This window comes from Poromitra crassiceps (genome assembly GCF_964638095.1).
Source record: "Poromitra crassiceps genome assembly, chromosome: 16".
In the NCBI taxonomy this organism is placed as follows: Eukaryota; Metazoa; Chordata; class Actinopteri; order Beryciformes; family Melamphaidae; genus Poromitra; species Poromitra crassiceps.
Genome location: NC_139645.1, coordinates 33,974,716 through 33,993,488, shown reverse-complemented (window position 1 = coordinate 33,993,488; position 18,773 = coordinate 33,974,716). Strand labels below are relative to the sequence as shown.

Sequence of the window (18,773 nt, the reverse complement as noted above, 5' to 3'; positions counted from 1 at the left end):
CACTGCGCATGCCAGGGCTGAGGAAGAAATGGAGAGGTACTGCAGAGCCCCATCTCTCTCTCTCTCTAGCAAGCCCTTGAAATGGTGGCGTGACAACGAGGTCGCATTCCCACTCCTCTCCAGGCTGGCAAAGCACTATCTGTGCATCCCAGGCACAAGCGTGCCTGCTGAGAGGGTTTTCTCCACTGCTGGCAACATAGTCACTGCTAAGAGAAGCTCTCTCGCACCACAGCACCTGGATCAACTAGTGTTCTTACACAAGAACCTATACATTGCCGAGGAGAAGGAGAAGAAAGAGGAGGACTCAGAGGAGGACTCAGACAAGTAGTGTAAGAGGGTTAGAGGTGTAAACCGAGGTTCTACGATTTTTCATTTGAAAATTGTCTGTTGTGCCAAGTTAACTCTTTTGTCCATTTGTCCAACACATTCAGGAAGTGTCCTGGACTTTGTGATTTATTTAATTTTTTAAAGCACACTGCAATGTTTTTGTTTTGTTGAATTGAATAATTTGCACATAAAGCTCTAACTAGGTTAGGGCTATACTTTTTTTGTAAGCATCTCTTTCTCTAGGATAGAATGGGTCGGTCTGTGTGGGACCGCTGAGGGGGGCGGTGGGGAAAGTCACCCACTTCCCCCACCGTGACCCCGCCCCCCTCAGCATTCCCACACAGACGGAATTGGTGCAGATCTTTTGTCTGCTGTGTCTGAGTTCAGACTCGTTGGTTAGGTGAACCAATACACGTCTTAAGAGGGTTAATGGTTAGAGGAGAGGAGAACAACAGTATTGTGTCATTTGTCTGTTGTGCCAAGTTCACTGTTATTTGATGTTGTCCAACACATTCAGGAAGTGTCCTGGACTTTGTGATTTATTTAATCTTTTAAAGCACACTGCAATGTTTTTGTTTTGTTGAATTGAATAATTTGCACATAAAGCTCTAACTAGGTTAGGGCTATACTTTTTTTGTAAGCATCTCTAGGATAGAATGGGTCGGTCTGTGTGGGACCGCTGAGGGGGGCGGTGGGGAAAGTCACCCACTTTCCCCACCGTGACCCCGCCCCCCTCAGCATTCCCACACAGACGGAATTGGTGCAGATCTTTTGTCTGCTGTGTCTGAGTTCAGACTCGTTGGTTACTAGGTGAACCATTACACGTCTTAAGAGGGTTAATGGTTAGAGGAGAGGAGAACAACAGTATTGTGTCATTTGTCTGTTGTGCCAAGTTCACTGTTATTTGATGTTGTCCAACACATTCAGGAAGTGTCCTGGACTTTGTGATTTATTTAAATGTTTAAAGCACACTGCAATGTTTTTGTTTTGTTGAATTGAATAATTGCACTTTATAAAGCTCTTACTAGGTTAGGGCTATTCTTTTTTTTATAAGCATCTCTAGGATAGAATGGGTCGGTCTGTGTGGGACCGCTGAGGGGGGCGGTGGGGAAAGTCACCCACTTCCCCCACCGTGACCCCGCCCCCCTCAGCGTTCCCACACAGACCGAGTTGGTGACGTTCAGATCTTTTGTCTGCTCTGCTGTGTCTGAGTTCAGACTCCAAGAGTCATGTTTGAAGTTTATGTAGAGCTACTATTTGTATGAACAATAAGAACAACAATAAACAGCTCATATTGATCCGACTGTTTGTGTTAATTAATGAAAAGGCCATGTGTGGTAAATAATATAGAACTTTTAGAAAATCGTGAATCGTGATGCATCGAGATGCATCGGAGATGCATCGAGATGCATCGTAGAATCGAATCGAATCGAATCGTAGACTTGTATAATCGAATCGTATCGAATCGTGAGATCAGTGAAGATGCACAGCTCTACTTCAAACGGCCCAAATTGAGCTTCAAACAGCCCAAATTTTTCGCCGCCGCCCTTCGGACGCCGGCACGCACGTCGGCCCGTATCAGCCTGGCCTGCTTGGTATCTAATGCCCGGCCTGAATTATGATCCCAGTCCGCCCCTGCGTGTGTGTGCTGGTACGTGAGTGAGTGTGTGTGTGTGCGTGCATGTGTGTGGCGTGTGCGTCTCACGGTGGTGATGCCCTTGTGCTCTGGGCTGTGGAGGAAGGGGCAGGCCAGGAGGCGGAGCTCCCTGAGGTTGGCCATGATGCTGTGGGCTCCGCCCTCCTCCGTCAGGCTGACGTCACACTGGAAGGAGGCCACCAGCGAGGGGGCGTCGGCCCGCAGCAGGTCGGCCACAAACACCACCTCCGGGTCGACCACGACCGCCCGCAGCCGCGTCCGCTTCCACTGCTGCTCAGGGGCTGAACATTCAAAATCGGTGAGATGAAAAAGTCAATTGCGATGCTTTCCCCCCCAAACTGGCATTGGTGTCTTACTGGCGTTGGAGGCGGAGCCTCCGCAGGGCGTTGGGTGTCTTACCGGCGTTGGAGGCGGAACCTCCGCGGGGCTCGGCCAGCTGTTTCAGAGGCAGCCTGTCGCTGTGGGCGGCGGTGGAGGCCGGGGGGGCGGGGCTTTGCGGCAGCGCCTGGATGAAGAAGTCGGCCACGGTCATGAGGAAGTCCACGCTGGCACACAGGTAGAGCTTCTGCAGCACGGCCACCACCTCACGCTCAGGCCCCGCCCCCGCCGCACTCTGACGGTACGTCACGTCGATCATGGCCTCGGCGCTCTCCTCCTCACGCTTCCTGATCATCCTGCACAGACAGATGGTAAATGGTAAATGGCCTGCATTTATATAGCGCTTTTATCCAAGCGCTTTACAGTCAGTAGGTACATTCACCCATTCACACACCGATGGTGGCAGGTTTACCACACAGGGTGCTGGCACACCAATGGGAGCAATTTGGGGTTCAGTGTCTTGCCCAAGGACACTTCGACATGCAGACTGGAGGAGCCGGGAATCGAACCACCGACCTCTTTTATCCAAAGCGATTAGTGGACGACCCGCTCTACCTCCTGAGCTACAGCCGCCCGACAGATGGGACATCAGAGCGTGTTAATGTGGTCACTTACTAATTGTTATGAAAACCTGGCTCATAAATATTACTGTCTAGGAATTGTTATTATTTTATCATTTGATTTTCGACGTAGCTTACGATTAGCTCCACGTCATCACCTAGTGCAACATTATGTTCTTACCCTACGTGATGCATTCAACTTGATTATATGCCTCACTTGATTATGTGTTTGTGAGTTTAACCAATTCAGTTGTCTAGGGCCAAGGTTTGTATCTTTTTACTGGACTCTGTGTTGTGGCAGGTTGTTTGCTGACGTATGTGGACTGCATTAGCTAACTGTGTTAGCCTGTGTGGATCTTCTTCTTCGCTGGTGTATTTACTGCGTTCTGTATTCACCTTTCTTTCAATCAAGGAATCAATAATGAAACTCCTACTCCACTAATAGTAAAAATAGTAGTACAAAAAACTGAGTATAAAATAAGTAAATTAGATATCAAATTAAATAAAAAAGTAATGGGTAACACTAAACGGTACCTTATTTAAGAGTTAGTTGATGTTTAATAAGTATTAACTAACCTTTAATTAACAGCCTTGGTCATAAGCTTGCTCTAACCTTAACCTCAGTGAGGTCATGCCTCAAACCAACCTCAATACCTCAGTTAACATGAACAGCATTAGTAAATGATTACTAGACACATTGGTTAACTGTTAATTCAGGATTCGTTATCGCTACTTAAGCAGAGGTCTCACCTGGAGCTGACGCGGCTCATGGCAGTGCGCAGGTCATCCAGCGTGCAGCCGCTCAGCACGGTGCTGAGCTCCATGCTGCCATCACTCAGCAGCTTCCCAGACGCCTGCAGCTTGTGGAGGGCCAGCTCCCCCAGACGCAGGCTCTGCTGCCGCAGACCCAGCCCAGGAGACTGCAGGGGGGGCAGGGGAGAGAGCAGGCCCAGCCCAGGAGACTGCAGGGAGGGCAGGGGAGAGCGATGGTGAAGGATCAGACATCATGCGACAGATTCATAGACGTATGAAAACATATGGACTGAGTCACTTGCAGGCTAAAGGTGAGAATGATCCCTCTGTTCTTACCAGAGCCAGAGACTCACCTGTTTGGGGGCGTGGCTGTACAACACCAGAGCCAGAGACTCAATGTTGAAGTTGAACTTGACAGTTTCCTGAGGCTCCTCCTCCTGATCGCTGATGTCACTCTGCTTCTCCGCGCCGCCTGAGGGCAACATCACACACAGTTTACAGCCAGATCTTCTCGCGCGCACACGTGTGTGTACCTGTGTGTGTGTACCTGTGTGTGTGTACCTGTGTGTGTGTACCTGTGTGTGTGTGTGTGTACCTGTGTGTGTGTGTGTGTGTGTGTGTGTGTGTGTGTGTGTGTGTGTGTGTGTGTGTGTACCTGTGTGTGTATATGTTGTGATGTGTAGGCTCTCTGCCTGTGTGGATGCAGCAGGGGCTGGGCTCTCAGCCTCTCCCAGGTTCTCCATCAGGATCCTCAGCAGAACCTTCAGGTCGTCCTGACTCAGCGCCGCCTGGAGGCGCAGGAAGCACAGGAGGTACAGCTTTTAGCCTGCTTTCTCCCCACGACTTTCACTTTTAATCCAGAGGTTTAATCATGCTTCAGTCCATAGTTTTCCTCTTCAGGTCAAAATGTACGGAAGCCATGAGAGGCAATTGAGAACACAAATCTGGGAATCCATTTTCCAAGTCTGATCTGACTAATGTAGTTTTCGCTCCTGTAAAAGTTTAGCCAGCATTAAGTTCAATTGTCTTTTATTTTTTCATCTGTGAAGTAGGGGGGGAAATGGCATAAGTTGCTAACACAATGTATGTACCTTGGAAGAAGAAATTGATGCTTTCAGTCCTATGTAGAACATGGTCTAGTGGCGCACTCTTGTGGTCGAGAGGTATTACAGCAACATACATTTAGAAACATGCGCCTGACAAAAAAAAAGGCAAATATCCCCCCGCTTGTTTCATATATTATTTTATTTTATTATTATTTGAAGGAAGTTAGATTTTTTTTCTTTTCTTAATTGCCTGCCAGGACTTCCATAAAAAACATTGAATCCTCCACTAGAGCTACAGGCTGTCAACAGACATACCAACTGATCCAGCTAAACTCTGTTTCCACGACAACTAAACACAGTCAAGAGTCAATCTGTCACCGTACAGGAGGGTACAGATCTAAACACTATCAGAGTCAATCTGTCACCGTACAGGAGGGTACAGATCTAAACACTGTCAGAGTCAAGCTGTCACCGTACAGGAGGGTACAGATCTAAACACTGTCAGAGTCAAGCTGTCACCGTACAGGAGGGTACAGATCTAAACACTGTCAGAGTCAATCTGTCACCGTACAGGAGGGTACAGATCGTACCTTCACCGGCTGTAATGTGGACCGTGTGCAAAAACAAGAGCACAGGAGTTAGTAACAGGCTGTCATTATGCAAACATGGCTGCCCCCAAAAGGTCCCTTCAGTGAGTGTGGAAATATACTGTATACATATTAATTCCAGGGCCGTCTGTGTGTGTGTGTGTGTGTGTGTGTGTGTGTGTGTGTGTGTGTGTGTCCTCCGCATATCTCCAGAATCATTCGTCCGATCGACTTCAAAACTTGGCCGGTGCGCTGCTGGGGACCCGATGGGGTGCAGTCCGCAATTTTGTGTAATTCGGGCACGCACATAGTCATAGGTAGTGGCTATCAGCCAAATTGTTCTCTTAAACATCGCTATCGGCGCAGAATTTTGCAATCGGTGCGTCCCTAAATTGAAATGTTATGTATTAACATTAACCCTAACAAGTTAGGTAAAGCAATATTTTAGTGGGTCTAAATGTCCCAACATGTTGTTTAAATGCTCTGAGCAATAACATCGTCTCGGTAGCGTCCATGCTGCCTCCACATTACGACTTAACAGCTCATGAACCCACTGAAGTCAGAAGATTGAAGATTTCCCAACTCGGGAAATGGGACCATCCGAATCCAGCATTAAACCCTGTCTGTAAAGCAGATGTCCCTTACAGGACAATAACGATGTGAAGTGAACTGAAGGTTCCTCAGCCGGCTGTAGACCTGCTCGTACCTTCATGGGCTTCAGGTCTCCGTCGATCTCCACGACTGCCATCTTGTGGTACCAGGAGGCGGCCAGGTTCCTCTTGATGCTCAGCGTGAGGTTGAGTGGCTCCAGCAGCTCTGAGCTGGGCCCGCCTGACGCCACAGGGTCCATGCAGATCCTGCAGAACCACAAACCAACAAACCAGTGAGACAGTCTCTTGCTGAATCCAGAAGCTAGGGCTGGGCAATAGATGGATAGTATATGGATATGGTGATATCAGACTAGATATGGTGTTAGATTTTGGAGGTGTAGCTTCGAGAGACAGTGTCTAGTTTCCTGGCTGGGCGCGGTCCTTCGGGCCAACACTGTGTTTAACACGGAAAAATACCTCCACACTGTTCTTTGGTGAAGTGTCCCTTTAATGAACCCTGGCTTTTATAGAACCCAGAGCTCATCCCTGCAGAGCGACTGACCTGGAGAGTTTGAGCTGCGTCAGCTGGAGGTCCATGTTGTCGATGACAGCGGGCAGCGGGCAGCCATCCACGGGCAGCAGAGAGAAGCTGTTCCCCAGGGTGATCAGACCCAGGTCCACCTCCAGCGCCTGGTGGGAGACGGAGGACTGGGGGATGAGGATGAGCGGGGCCTTCAGCCTGATGTCCATGGACAGACGGAAGCTCTTCTGGGCAAAGTCTCTGACGCTGGACGCTGCCTTCTCCGCCGCCTGGGCCGTCGCTGCACTCAGGGCCTCCTTTGCCGTCTGGAAGTTGTTGGTGAAGTTCTGAACGACAGGGCGCAAAAATAACAATGAGTTTATTTACAATAACACATATTGTGCGGTGGCCTGCAAAAACACTTCACATGGTGAAAATTGATTTTCTTTTATTTTTTATTTATTATTATTATTTTATTTCCATAAATTAGAAACTCTTCCCTATACAGTATATCACTTTTTGAATTACTGCTATAGCTCTCTCAGATCAAAGGTTATGAGTATTTTAATCTGTTATGTGTCTAAAAGTAAAACGTGGGAAAAATGGGTTTCAACATTCCACAACAATTTTCTACAGTGGCATTCCACCAAAACTATAAAAATACTTTCCCTTTTGTTTTATGAAAATACTTATTCACCGTGAGGTTCTATGGAAATGAAAGTAATCAAATCACTCAAAATCTCAAAATACCTGCACAGCGAGATGCCAGATGCCTAGTATATATATTTCCTCTAATATTAGCCGGGTCTCCGATAATGGCCGGGGGCATAATAACACATAAAGACCAGCCCCAAATACAGGAAAAAACTGCGATTGATCCAGGTAAACTCCTAGTGCCTGTTATAGAATGTAACTGTAGTTTGTAGTAACGTACAAGTGCCAAAAGATGGCGGCAGCTACATCTGAAGTACCATGGGGCCCATGCTGTCTCTGGAGCAAAGGCCTCATCTAAGCTAGTTTCTACTCCTTTTCAAACTTTTACTCCTTCATGCACCTTGGTTTAAAGTTAAATAACAACATCTTTGTATTCCCAAGCGTCACCGAGTGAATTGGAGTCCTCGTGAGAATTTCTGAGTCTTACATATACGGCATTTAAAATGGAAGGTGAAGGTTTTTGTTAAGAGAACAAAACATGACTTCTTCATATCCGTTTGATTTAATTTGCAAAGTTTCGACTGTAATGCTTCTCTGTCTCTATCCTCACATTGTTAGAGACACTGGACAGGTGTGATGTGGTGCGAGGCTCACCAGCAGAGACATGAAGAACTTGTGCAGGTAAACCACCTGGATGCAGCCCACGTTCAGCTTCACCCGCCCGTCCGTCTTGCTCATGTCGGCATACCCGGCGCCCTCTGTGGCGCTGGGAGTCAAACTCATGGAGAAGCTGAACACCTCGTCGCCCACGATGGAGATGGCCTGCCAGACGCAAAGATGATGAACTGAGTCAAGAGGAAAGTGCTGAGTGAAGAGTAGCAGACTGAGGAGTATTTTCAGAGCAGCCAAAGTGATGAATCTGTTACACCAGTGATTCCCAGAGTGTGGGCCGTGGAGGTACTGCAGGTGGGCCGTGGAGGTACTGCAGGTGGTCCACGGGGGGGCATGCCTGCCAACACTCATGATTTTTTTTCCCTTTCTCCCTTTAACAGATAAGGTAGCATTTTTCACAGCCTACTGTTGGCAGCTATGGGTCATATAGGCCTACATACAATTTGTATATACAGATTTTTACATTTACAATTTTCAATTTTGTAATTACGTTTGGAATACCATGAAATATTCATGATGAAATATTTGCTTTAGAAAAGTAATCAGAACTAAGAAAACAAAGTTGTTTTTTAGCTGTTATAAAAATATAGAGTAATACAGCAGACTTGTGTGTAGTTGTGTGAGTTGTGATAAGGGTTGGAAGATTTTCAGATTTCAAAGTGGGCCGTGGCATTCTGAAGTTTTGGAATGACTGCGTTAAGACGTTGTCCCTGTAGCTCAGCTCAGAGATCAGCAGTAACAGTGAAAGTAACAGTGACAGTGGAGCGGCGGCGCCTTGCCTTCTTGTGGACGCTCTTTGGATCAACGTTGATGACGATGAAATCTCGGAGGCGGGCGGAGAGCTGAGTCTGAGGACCTTGCATCAGCAGAGAGCCGTTCATACCTGAGGAACAAACAGGGCAAAACACAGACATCAATACAAAGAGGATACTCACCTATGACTTCTGACTACAGTAAGTCCTCATACCCTGGGCGTAAGATATAGCCCACAGCCTCTCACAGCCTGACTGACTAGACTACAACTACTGTTTACAAATAAAACTAGTTATTTTATGACTTTCAGCAGGAGACTTCAGTCTTTGGTGGACAAAAAGATCCCTTTAAAAGACAAGATCTTCAATATTATAAAGATATTGAATGAGGAACTTTGTTGAATAATGTTTTTTTGGATACAGCATTTTGGAGGAAAACTCTTCATACAGTACACCACCCAGCCTTTCCATATACAGATGTTAGTCCAATTTACTTGTGTAGAACTGCAGCAGCAGCAGTAAAAGTGGGGACTTTGTCTCCCTCCCCCATATTTTAATATTTTCATAACGTGAAAAACAAAAGACTCAGACACAGAAAGAAAAACAAAACAAACAAAAACAAACATATCATCCACATTCCAACAGCTACCAGCCGCGTAGCGTAAAGTGCTTGCAAGAGATGTGCGTGGGATCCCACGCAAAGGGTCCACGAGAAGTCAGCTGGGTGAGTTACGTATCGCTTTTAACCTCGTCCAAGTAGGCCAGAAACACATCCCAGATAATTGAGTGGTTGATTTGGTATGGTGGTCTGGTGGCTCTGTACCTTGGATCTTGATGTCGGCCATGTTGCAGCTCTGGTCGCACACCAGGACGTTGAAGGCTCCCAGCGTCACCATCACCTTCAGGTCGATGACATCACTGTCAGAGGGCGAGGCCAAAGCGGCTGGCAGGGAGATGGAGACAGAGCGGACATGTTGGATTTTAGTTGATGAGTTTTGAGCTGTGGCTTTAATCTGTCCCTGGGAAAAGCTTGGAAACTATTTTAGTGAACATGTGGGGTGGCTACTTTTTATAATAATGATGATGTTATTGTATTTTATGCAGGGTTGGGAGAGTTACTTTAACATTTTAATCCAATACAATTACTAGTTACCCGTTAAAAATGAATTCCCTGCATTTGAGTCCGGGGGCATGCTCCTCAGGAGGACATTATAAAAAAAAAACAGCTCTGTAATCCTCATTTCAGACCTTATGTGTTGGTTACAGCAGGCGTTCAGTTAATCTATCTAGTGTCATCTGTTTCTCATTATTAATAATTAATAAACAACACAATAACATATTATGAGGTTTCTAGTCATTTATTTTTTGGGTGCACTGGTCTTTTTGTGTGTGTTGTGTTGTGACGAGTGTGTGTGTGTGTGTGTGTGTGTGTGTGTGTGTGCGTGTGCGTGTGTGTGCGTGTGTTTGTGTCTGTGCGTGTGTGTGTGCGCGTGTGTGTGTGCGTGTGTGTGTGTGTTCCCCTCACTGGACTTGGCGGACGCTGCCTTGCTCTCTGTCTCGGTCTTGGGCCGCCTCTCTCTCTCCGGAGATGAGCCGGGCGAGAGAGCCACAGACAGGAAGTCCATGGCCGATAGCAGAGCCTCCGTGTGGAGGAGCAGGTCGAGAGAGGTGAAGGTCACCTGGAGAGAGAGAGAGAGAGAGAGAGAGAGAGAGAGAGAGAGAGAGAGAGAGAGAGAGAGAGAGAGGGACAGTTAGAGAAAGAGGGAGCGAGAGAAAGGGAGGGAGAGGGGGGAGAGAGAGTCAACTCTGGGAAACCCCTGGTCAGATCCTAAACAGGATCTGTTCAGAGAGCTGTGGTAACAAACTCACTACTCACATTGATCATCTGCTCTGTGTTCTTGTATACAGTGGAGAAGTTTGGTCCAGACCGGTCAGCCTGAGGAAACACAACAGACAGACAGACAGACAGACAGAGAGTTTAGGTTTAGACTATTTAACACACATTATGATAAAACAGCCGCAAAACATCACAGAAGAAGAAGAAGAAAGATTTATTACATTACTGATGACATCACAATTGCTCGAGTGACATCACTGATGGCAACACTGATGATATCACAATTGCTCAAGTGACATCACTGATGACATCATGGGTGACCCAAACCCCTAAACCTCTAGTCTAAGCAATAACCCAGGACTAGCCTGGGTAAACCCAGCCTCCACGTGACCTCTATCTATGTGCGCACATAGGTCACGTGGAGGCTGGGTTTACCCAGGCTAACCCAGGACAGCCGTGTGATGTTCCCACCTTGAAGAATTGCACTTTGAGCAGCTCGGCTCCAGACTCCACAGAAGAGCTGATGAGACAGAGAGGCTCGCCGGCCGAGTCTGAAGAACACAGAGAGGAAGAGAAGAGGAGAAGAGGAGTCACACGTTTGATCCCGACATCCTGAGTGGGCTTGGGCCACAGACATTTTATATATTGATATCTGATATAATATCTGAGCACTCATATCTGATGACTAATCTGACAGATTAACAACATGGTGATCACTAATATCTGAACACTAATTAATATCTGATGTCTAATCTGACAGATTATGAGTATCAGACCGAATGGATCAAATTCTGAAGTGAAACGAGTAATTTCACGGGGACTGTGTGATGTTCAAAATTATTTATCCACTCTTTTCCAGCCTGACACAGTAGGCTATGGCTAGGCTATGACAAATGCTGCATTCAGGTGCTGCTCGAGCAAAGGAAATGATCAGGAACTTATTTTCCACATTTCCACATGAGCGCATGTTCCTTCAATGCCAGGAGCGACAGAAGGGGGAGACAAAGGTTCTGCACTACAAAAGTTACAAATTCTAGCTCCATCGTCTACTAAACAGCTGGTTAAGAGACACTTGGAATCACTCCAGCAGCTAGTTTGGAGACACTTTGAGAGAGAGAGAGAGAGAGAGAGAGAGAGAGAGAGAGAGAGAGAGAGAGAGAGAGAGAGAGAGAGAGAGAAAGAGAGAGAGACAGAGAGAGAGAGAGAGAGACAGCCAGACAGAGAGAGAGAGAGAGAGAGAGAGAGAGAGACAGAGAGACAGAGAGCGGTGAGCTGACCGGTGAACTCCTGGCAGGTCATGCTGATCTTGCTGATGTAGGCGGAGCCACACATGTCGTACTTCTTGACTTTGGTGTCGATGCCCAGCTGCTCTAGCTGGAACAGCAGGAAGGGAAGCTCCACCCCCTGCCTGGGCTTCTTCAGCTTCAGCACCACCTGGGACACGAAGCAGACGAGTCACAGTGTTCCACAGACAAGTCATGGCTAAACAAGTCATGGCTAAACAAGTCATTGCTAAACAAGTCATGGCTAAACAAGTCATGGCTAAAGTTAAGTTAAGTTATCCTTTATTTATCCCCTTGGGGAAATTCATCCTCTGTATTTGACCCATCCTCTACTAGGAACCTTCCTAGAACTAGGAGCAGTGGGCAGGCTGCAGTGCAGCGCCCGGGGACCAACTCCAGTTCTTTTGCCAGTACCTTGGTCAGGGGCACTGACAGGAGTATTAACCCTAACATACATGTCTTTCTTGATGGTGGGAGGAAACCGGAGCACCCGGAGAAAACCCACACGGACACGGGGAGAACATGCAAACTCCACACAGAAAGGACGTGGGACGGACCGGGGTTCGAACCCGGGACCTTCTTGCTGTGAGGCAACAGTGCTAACCACTGAGCCACCGTGCCATCCAAACAAGTCATTGCTAAACAAGTCATGACTAAACTTGACTTGTGTATTGTGAGCTCTCATTTTTATGAATGTGTATGTTGAGACGATATATTGTCTTATATTCCTGATGAAACTGAAAGCTTTGGGGTTCAGTGAGTCAGTAGTCGAATGGGTAGGTTCTTATCTTAAAGACAGAGTACACATGGTGGATGTTAATGGATTACTATCCAGTCCGGAGATACTAGAGTGTGGCGTTCTCCAGGGGAGTGTCCTAGGGCCTCTTTCTTTCCTGCTGTATGTAAATGATTTGAAACCAGCGTATTAATCTGATCTCTTTCTTCATGCAGATGACTCTGCCTTACTTATGTCGCACAAAGACAAAAGCGCAATTGAAGAAACCTTAAACTCAGAGCTTACATTGGTTAGTAGATGGCTAAGTGACAACAAGCTATTTCTCCATCTTGGCAAAACTGAGTGTAATTTATTTGGTTCTAGACATAGCAGTAATTGAAAGATGTCTGATGTGGTGAGGACATGGGTTTGAGGGGACTTACAAAGGTTAACCATCGCATCCGTTGATTGGTTGAGTTCATGTTACGCCCAAAACACACCTATGATTAGTGAATGGACATCAACTTGTGCCTGGTGCCTTACTTTGTGTGCCGCTTAAATAGCGATTTGGATTTGGACACGCCCTAAACGCACAGGTGTGATGCCTTTTAGACCATGTGCTATGGATTGTGTTTGGAGAGCGATTAATGGCGAGTACGGGGACATGTTGCCATGTTGGTCACAGGTCCAGCAGCAGAGTGAGTCCTCTCTCCACCTGGTGTGTTGTTTACCTCTTTGATCTGAAAGTTGAGCAGAACGTTAACGGTGTTCTCGCCTGGCGCTCCGTTGGCGACGGCCGGCGGAGCACCGCCTCCTGCCGGTGACATCACCGCCTCCATCTGCTGCTCACACAGCTCCGCCTTCTCTGAGGACACAGAGGAGAGACAACACGTGAGTTCTCTCTTTCACCGACTTGATGTTTCTGTGAACAATTTCTTTACAGACGTTTTCAGGATAAAACAGAGAAGTGGTCATCATTTCATTTGGCAACAGAGCCGAACCTTTAGACTTTCAGATCATCCCATCAAATACAAATATCAACCCTGATGTGGATCGCCTTTAGATCTGAGATCATAAAAAAGAGACCAAGAAAGATGTTCATGGTGTATTTGTGATCTAGATCAGCGATGGGCACTGGCCATCGCAACAATCTGGGTTTCTCATGTGGAGAAATAATTGGTCACAGCTGCCCTAGATGAACGAGTTCCTAATGATAATGGTAAATAATGATGCCCAGAGTTAATGGTGCTGTGACAATGACCAACACTGGACTACTGACCAACTGCTTAAAGGAACACTTTAAGCTGGTTGAAAATGGGCAGAGTGTTCCTTTAAGAGTCATCCATTCTTAAATTTGAATGATGATGACTATTACATTGTCGTATGTGAAGGGGGTTGCTATTCCAAAGACTGATTGCACCATAGACAACTGTCTTTTTTAAGGCATTAGATTTTGGGCGAGGTATTTGGTCATCAACTGCTGCTCTCGTGAAAGAACTAACGTAGCATTAAAACATTTGACTATGTTGAGAAGCAGAAGGTGTGGAGTGGACTCACCCTGCCTCTTCAGGTCCAGCTTGTGCTCTTGACTTCCCTCTGCGATGTTCTCCAGTAGGATCTTCATCAGCACGCCCAGGTCCTCCTGACCCAGACTCACCTGGGGAGATGGTTACACTTTAACACCTCACAGGGTGAAGGCGGACACATGTTCTAATGTAGAGGGTTGGATAACCAGCCTATTGACAAGTTGACAAGTTTTAGTTTTGACAAGCCTGTTGACAAGTTTTTTTTTTTTGGTTTGATCTTTTAGCCTTTATTGATCATGCACCTAGTGCTTTTTGATTGGTCATGAAGTGTGATGCTTTTTTATGATGTATGTATATTATGCTCATATTTTGTATTATATGTGTGTGTGTGTGCCTGCCTGTCTGTCATGTTCATGTTTTTTGGGCTCTCTCTGTGCAGAGGAAATTCCCTGAGGGGCAATAAAGGTTTCATTCATTCATTCTATATTAAAATTAAATTAAAATTAAAACATAAATTTAGACGCATAATAAAGACACCCGCTTAATTTTTATTTAGATCACTAGCTACTTTATTTTTTTGTCTCTCAATATATATCATTTTGTCTCTCAATATATTATTTTTATAACACATTTGGTTCAAACGCTACTACGGTACTTCTTGTGACAACAGGTGTCGCTGTAATACCAGGTTTAGTAGGAAACACCCAACTCAAGCCGTGTCAGGCAAGTCAGAGGTCAGACGCAGGATAAACATGGGTGGGTTGCACACTGAATAACTCGTGTCATTCCTTACTGCTCCGCAGGTCTGTAAATGTGGTTTAAAACAACTTAGAGTCAGTTCACAAAGTACCTAGATGTTAGATAACCAGTCAGCTACATTTAGCGGGCGAGATGAATGCTCAAAGACCGAGTTGGATGTTGTTTTTGGTCAAGTGTATTTTCGTTAGCATCTTTTGTTTCACTGCTAGCTTGAAAGGACTAAGACCATGTGAAAGGAAGAGAAGAGTCTAGGCTACTTGTTTGTTTTATCCACATTCAGAAGATAACAACAGGAGAGTAACAGTTCCTTGAGTGAAGGAGAAGTCTCTTTTGAGTCCATGAGTTATAAGTGTAAATGCAATGAACAAATTGGTAATAGTTTTGTGGTGTAATTACTGTATCGGCCACTACCGGGTTAATCTACAGAGCTTTTAGTGTTGACTGTGTTTATTTTATATACTGTTGCTAAAGCCTCTTGGCCAGGTCATCATTGTAAATAAGAACTGGTTCTCAATTGATTTTACTTGGTTAGATATAGGTCAAATCAAATTTCAGTGTGTGGGACAGGGACAGAACAGGGTCAGAGAGTGTGTCTGTGTGTGTGTATTGACTCTTACATTCATGGACTTCAGCACTCCCTGGACCTGAACACCGGGGATCTTGGTGAACCAGGAAGCAGCCAGGTTTCTGTTGACGAGAAGCTCCAAGTTGATTGGTTGGAGAATCTCAAAGTCCGGCTGCGGGGAACCTTGATTCAGAACCGTTCTGCCAACAGAGAAAAATGATGACGAGATGAAATAATAGAGAAAGGATCTGACAGATAATCCTAAAACAACAAACAGCTTTATTGGCCAAGTATGTACACATACAAGGACTTTGATTTGTAATGAAATGTCCACTTGGCAGGCCTGTAAGAATATCTACTTCTATCTAAAGGTTAATTTATGGTTAGTGTCCGATGTTTGCGGTGTTCATAGCATTTTATGGTAAATGCGGTACCAGCGTAGAATAAACTGTACCTCAGAGATGTCAGAGATACGGCCCACATCTGGTGTGTATGTGCGTATTTGAGACAGCTTCCGCAGACAATTCCCCTTACGCGTGTGTATTTAAAGCTGCTTTTCTCAGGTTTTCATGCACAGAAGCTGCCAGATGTGTGTGGTGTGGTCCACAGAAGCTGCCAGATGTGTGTTGTGTGGTCCACAGAAGCTGTGTGTGGTGTGTGCAGTGTTGGGGTTAACGCATTGGAAAGTAACGCAAAATCCAGTAATCACATTACAGTTACGATTCAAACACTTATGGCATTACTTGCATTACATAAGTTCTTCAATTATCTGCAGGATCAGAATTGAATCTGCAGGATTATGGAAAAGAAAACAACAAAAACAAAACAACTCGATTACACAACACAACTAGATTGGATGAGCTGGAGGAACGGAGAGGAGTGAGATGTTGTGTATGTACTTATTAGGATAGGGATTTGTGCTGATATGGGCATATGTAAGGTTTCATGTTATATCGTTAACTGGCAATTAGGTGACAATGCATCTCAGGCGATGTTGTGGAGTAACACAAAAGCAATGTAACGAGTAGTTAACAAATTACTTTCTCCAGGGAGTAATTAAGTAAGGCATTACTTTTTTTTAAAGTAATGTGTAACGTCTAATATATGACTTATTTGAGTACCGACCCTAACCCAACACTGGTGGTGTGGTACCTGGACAGCTTGAGCTGTGTCAGCTTGACCTCCATCTTCTCCAGCACGGCAGGCAGAGGGAAGCCTTCAGCGGGCAGCAGAGAGAAGCTGTTCCCCAGCGTGATCAGACCCAGGTCCACCACCAGGGCGTCCAGGGAGACGGAGGACTGGGGGATGAGGATGAGCGGGGCCTTCAGCCTGATGTCCATGGACAGACGGAAGCTCTTCTGGGCCAAGTCTCTGACGCTGGACGCTGCCTTCTCCGCCGCCTGGGCCGTCACTGCACTCAGAGCCTCCTTCGCCGTCTGGAAGTTGTCCACGAACGTCTGAGGGGGCGAATGGAGCGAGCGGTGAGCGAGGAGAACTGGCAGAGCGAGCGAGACGCACCGCCGCATCAATGAACCCGTACAGGAAGTCAGTCATGACGGGAGGAAGTGACGTAATTATGGCTCAATTCCACCACATTTTACAGCCCTGCACAGCCCGTCACCACTCGGCTCTACTTGCTTCAACCCGATGGACGTTCTGCTTCGACCGCCCTTCATCTGCCCCCGCCCACACCTGGTCGTCACAGCGACCGCATATCTGCCCTCCACCCATGTTCTGAAATAGGCTATAACATAACGTTACAATTAAATCCATACACAGAACTTTTAAACTGTTTATGAAATACTGGTGCCTCTAAATTACCTACAGTGTGTGTGTGTGTGTGTGTGTGTGTGTGTGTGAGAGAGAGAGAGAGAGAGCAGTGCTGGCATGATCACAGTCCTTGATCCTGGCCTGAGCAGCCAGCTCATAGCATCACAGCATGTTGGGCGGGTGTTACAGTGTACATGGGCAAAAGTGACAATCGACCAGGAGAATGGATATCACTTTGTTGTTAGTCAAAACTCACAAGCGCTGCACGAGGGACGGGCGCGAGGGACGGGGGTTGCGCTAGAGTGAAGCCTCTACCCCCGCGGCCTCTCACCAGGCAAAACCGCGGCTTCACCAGGCGCCTGCGGCCTAGCGGAGCCGACGCAGCACTAACTACACAAGCGCTTCAGAGCAGCGGACTTTTGGACAATTGAAACCACCGCGCCGATTTTATTTCACCAGAGGCGAAGGCAGCAAAACAAAAGAAAAGCATAATAGAAGAGAAAAGAAGGTAAACTGGTATGCAGCGCTGCATTGACAGTCAGTAGGATATAGAGAGTAAACACGATTCTGCCTGACCAATCAGTCGCCTACAATGTTTTCACGTCACGGTATGGACCCGGGTTGGCAGAATAGAACCGCGACGAGGCAGGTACTAAAAGTAGCCCAGCTCAGCCCCAAATCAAAGCGAGCTGGGCCGGTTTATACCGGTGGGATGAGACCAAAAGTCGAGTCGAGCGGAGCGGGACCGCGCTACTAGCTGCGGTGGGATTGGGCCATTAGAGGGAGGGAGAGTCATGTGACGAGTGAGCTCACTGCCTGGAAGAACTGGCATCATGCAAATTAAAAATTGGGTTAATTTTGTGTCTTTATCATGCAGTCAAACAGAATAGGGTCGAGAGCAAAACATTCCACAGTTGTTGTTTTTTTGCAAATCTAATTTTGTGATTAAAAATGTATTAATGTGAATTTAAAAAGAAATTGCGAATCAAAAAGTGTTACTTGCTGTTGAGCTGAATCTGGTGGGCGGGTCCTAGGCTGAAAGATGTAAGACACGTCCCTATTGGCCAGTCTGGATCGGAGTGACAGCTTGTCAACATCCAAAGTTAGTAAAGGAGAGAGGGAGGTTTCAAATCAATGTGCAAGTATGTTTACACATAACTTCTGTCTTAATAATAGACAGAATGTTATGTTTCAACTGCTGCATTTAGATTGATTTGGTTAACAATCTGTGATGTTATAAAATAAAGCAAAGCAAATATGTATTTCTTAACACAAATGTATTTTACTTGCAATAAAACGATTGCAGTGTTGATAGTTTTGCTCTCAAACCTATTCTGGTTGACTGCATGATAAAGACACAAAGGTAACACTCCATAAATAAACAAATAAAATAAAATCTGGGCGGCCGATGGAAATGTGAACACTTGACTCCATTTTTCAAGGAAGTGAATTCACACACGCCGTTATGTGGGAGTGGGGAGGGGAGGTGGTTGGTGTGGGGGGGGGTAATCACAGGGTTAAGATGGCAGTTGAGTGACAGCTGCATAGCACTTATGGAGAGAGTGAGTCTGAACGTTACATGTTGTGCATGAAAAGCATTCCTTCATTCGTGCTGAGGCAAACCATTCCTACGACGGCGTGTTAGGGCCACTGTAGGTATAAATAAATAAATAAATAAATAAATAAATAAATAAATAAATAAAACTCATAATTTCCTAGATTAAAGTCGTAAATTGGGGGGAGGGGGGGGGGCGAGTTGAATATTTTCCGAGATGATAAAGTTATACATTTGCAATCCAATATTGCAAAGTGAAGCGATGTG

At 46.1% G+C, this 18,773-nt stretch overlaps 1 pseudogene across 1 annotated transcript in view; it reads right to left on the bottom strand.

Annotated features, from left to right (window-relative positions):
- Positions 1–18,773, bottom strand: part of LOC310791602 (intermembrane lipid transfer protein VPS13C-like) — a 98,344-nt pseudogene that overhangs the window by 65,654 nt on the left and 13,917 nt on the right. The window contains exons 10-27 of the transcript in view: positions 16,334–16,638; positions 15,234–15,381; positions 13,889–13,988; positions 13,063–13,196; positions 11,611–11,767; positions 10,805–10,884; positions 10,373–10,432; positions 10,022–10,175; positions 9,320–9,439; positions 8,524–8,627; positions 7,727–7,894; positions 6,461–6,765; positions 6,015–6,165; positions 4,331–4,463; positions 4,029–4,147; positions 3,673–3,884; positions 2,384–2,658; positions 2,033–2,265 (exon numbers count right to left, since the gene is read on the bottom strand). The product of the transcript in view is annotated as an intermembrane lipid transfer protein VPS13C-like (transcript). The remainder of the gene's footprint in view (positions 1–2,032; positions 2,266–2,383; positions 2,659–3,672; positions 3,885–4,028; positions 4,148–4,330; positions 4,464–6,014; positions 6,166–6,460; positions 6,766–7,726; positions 7,895–8,523; positions 8,628–9,319; positions 9,440–10,021; positions 10,176–10,372; positions 10,433–10,804; positions 10,885–11,610; positions 11,768–13,062; positions 13,197–13,888; positions 13,989–15,233; positions 15,382–16,333; positions 16,639–18,773) is intronic.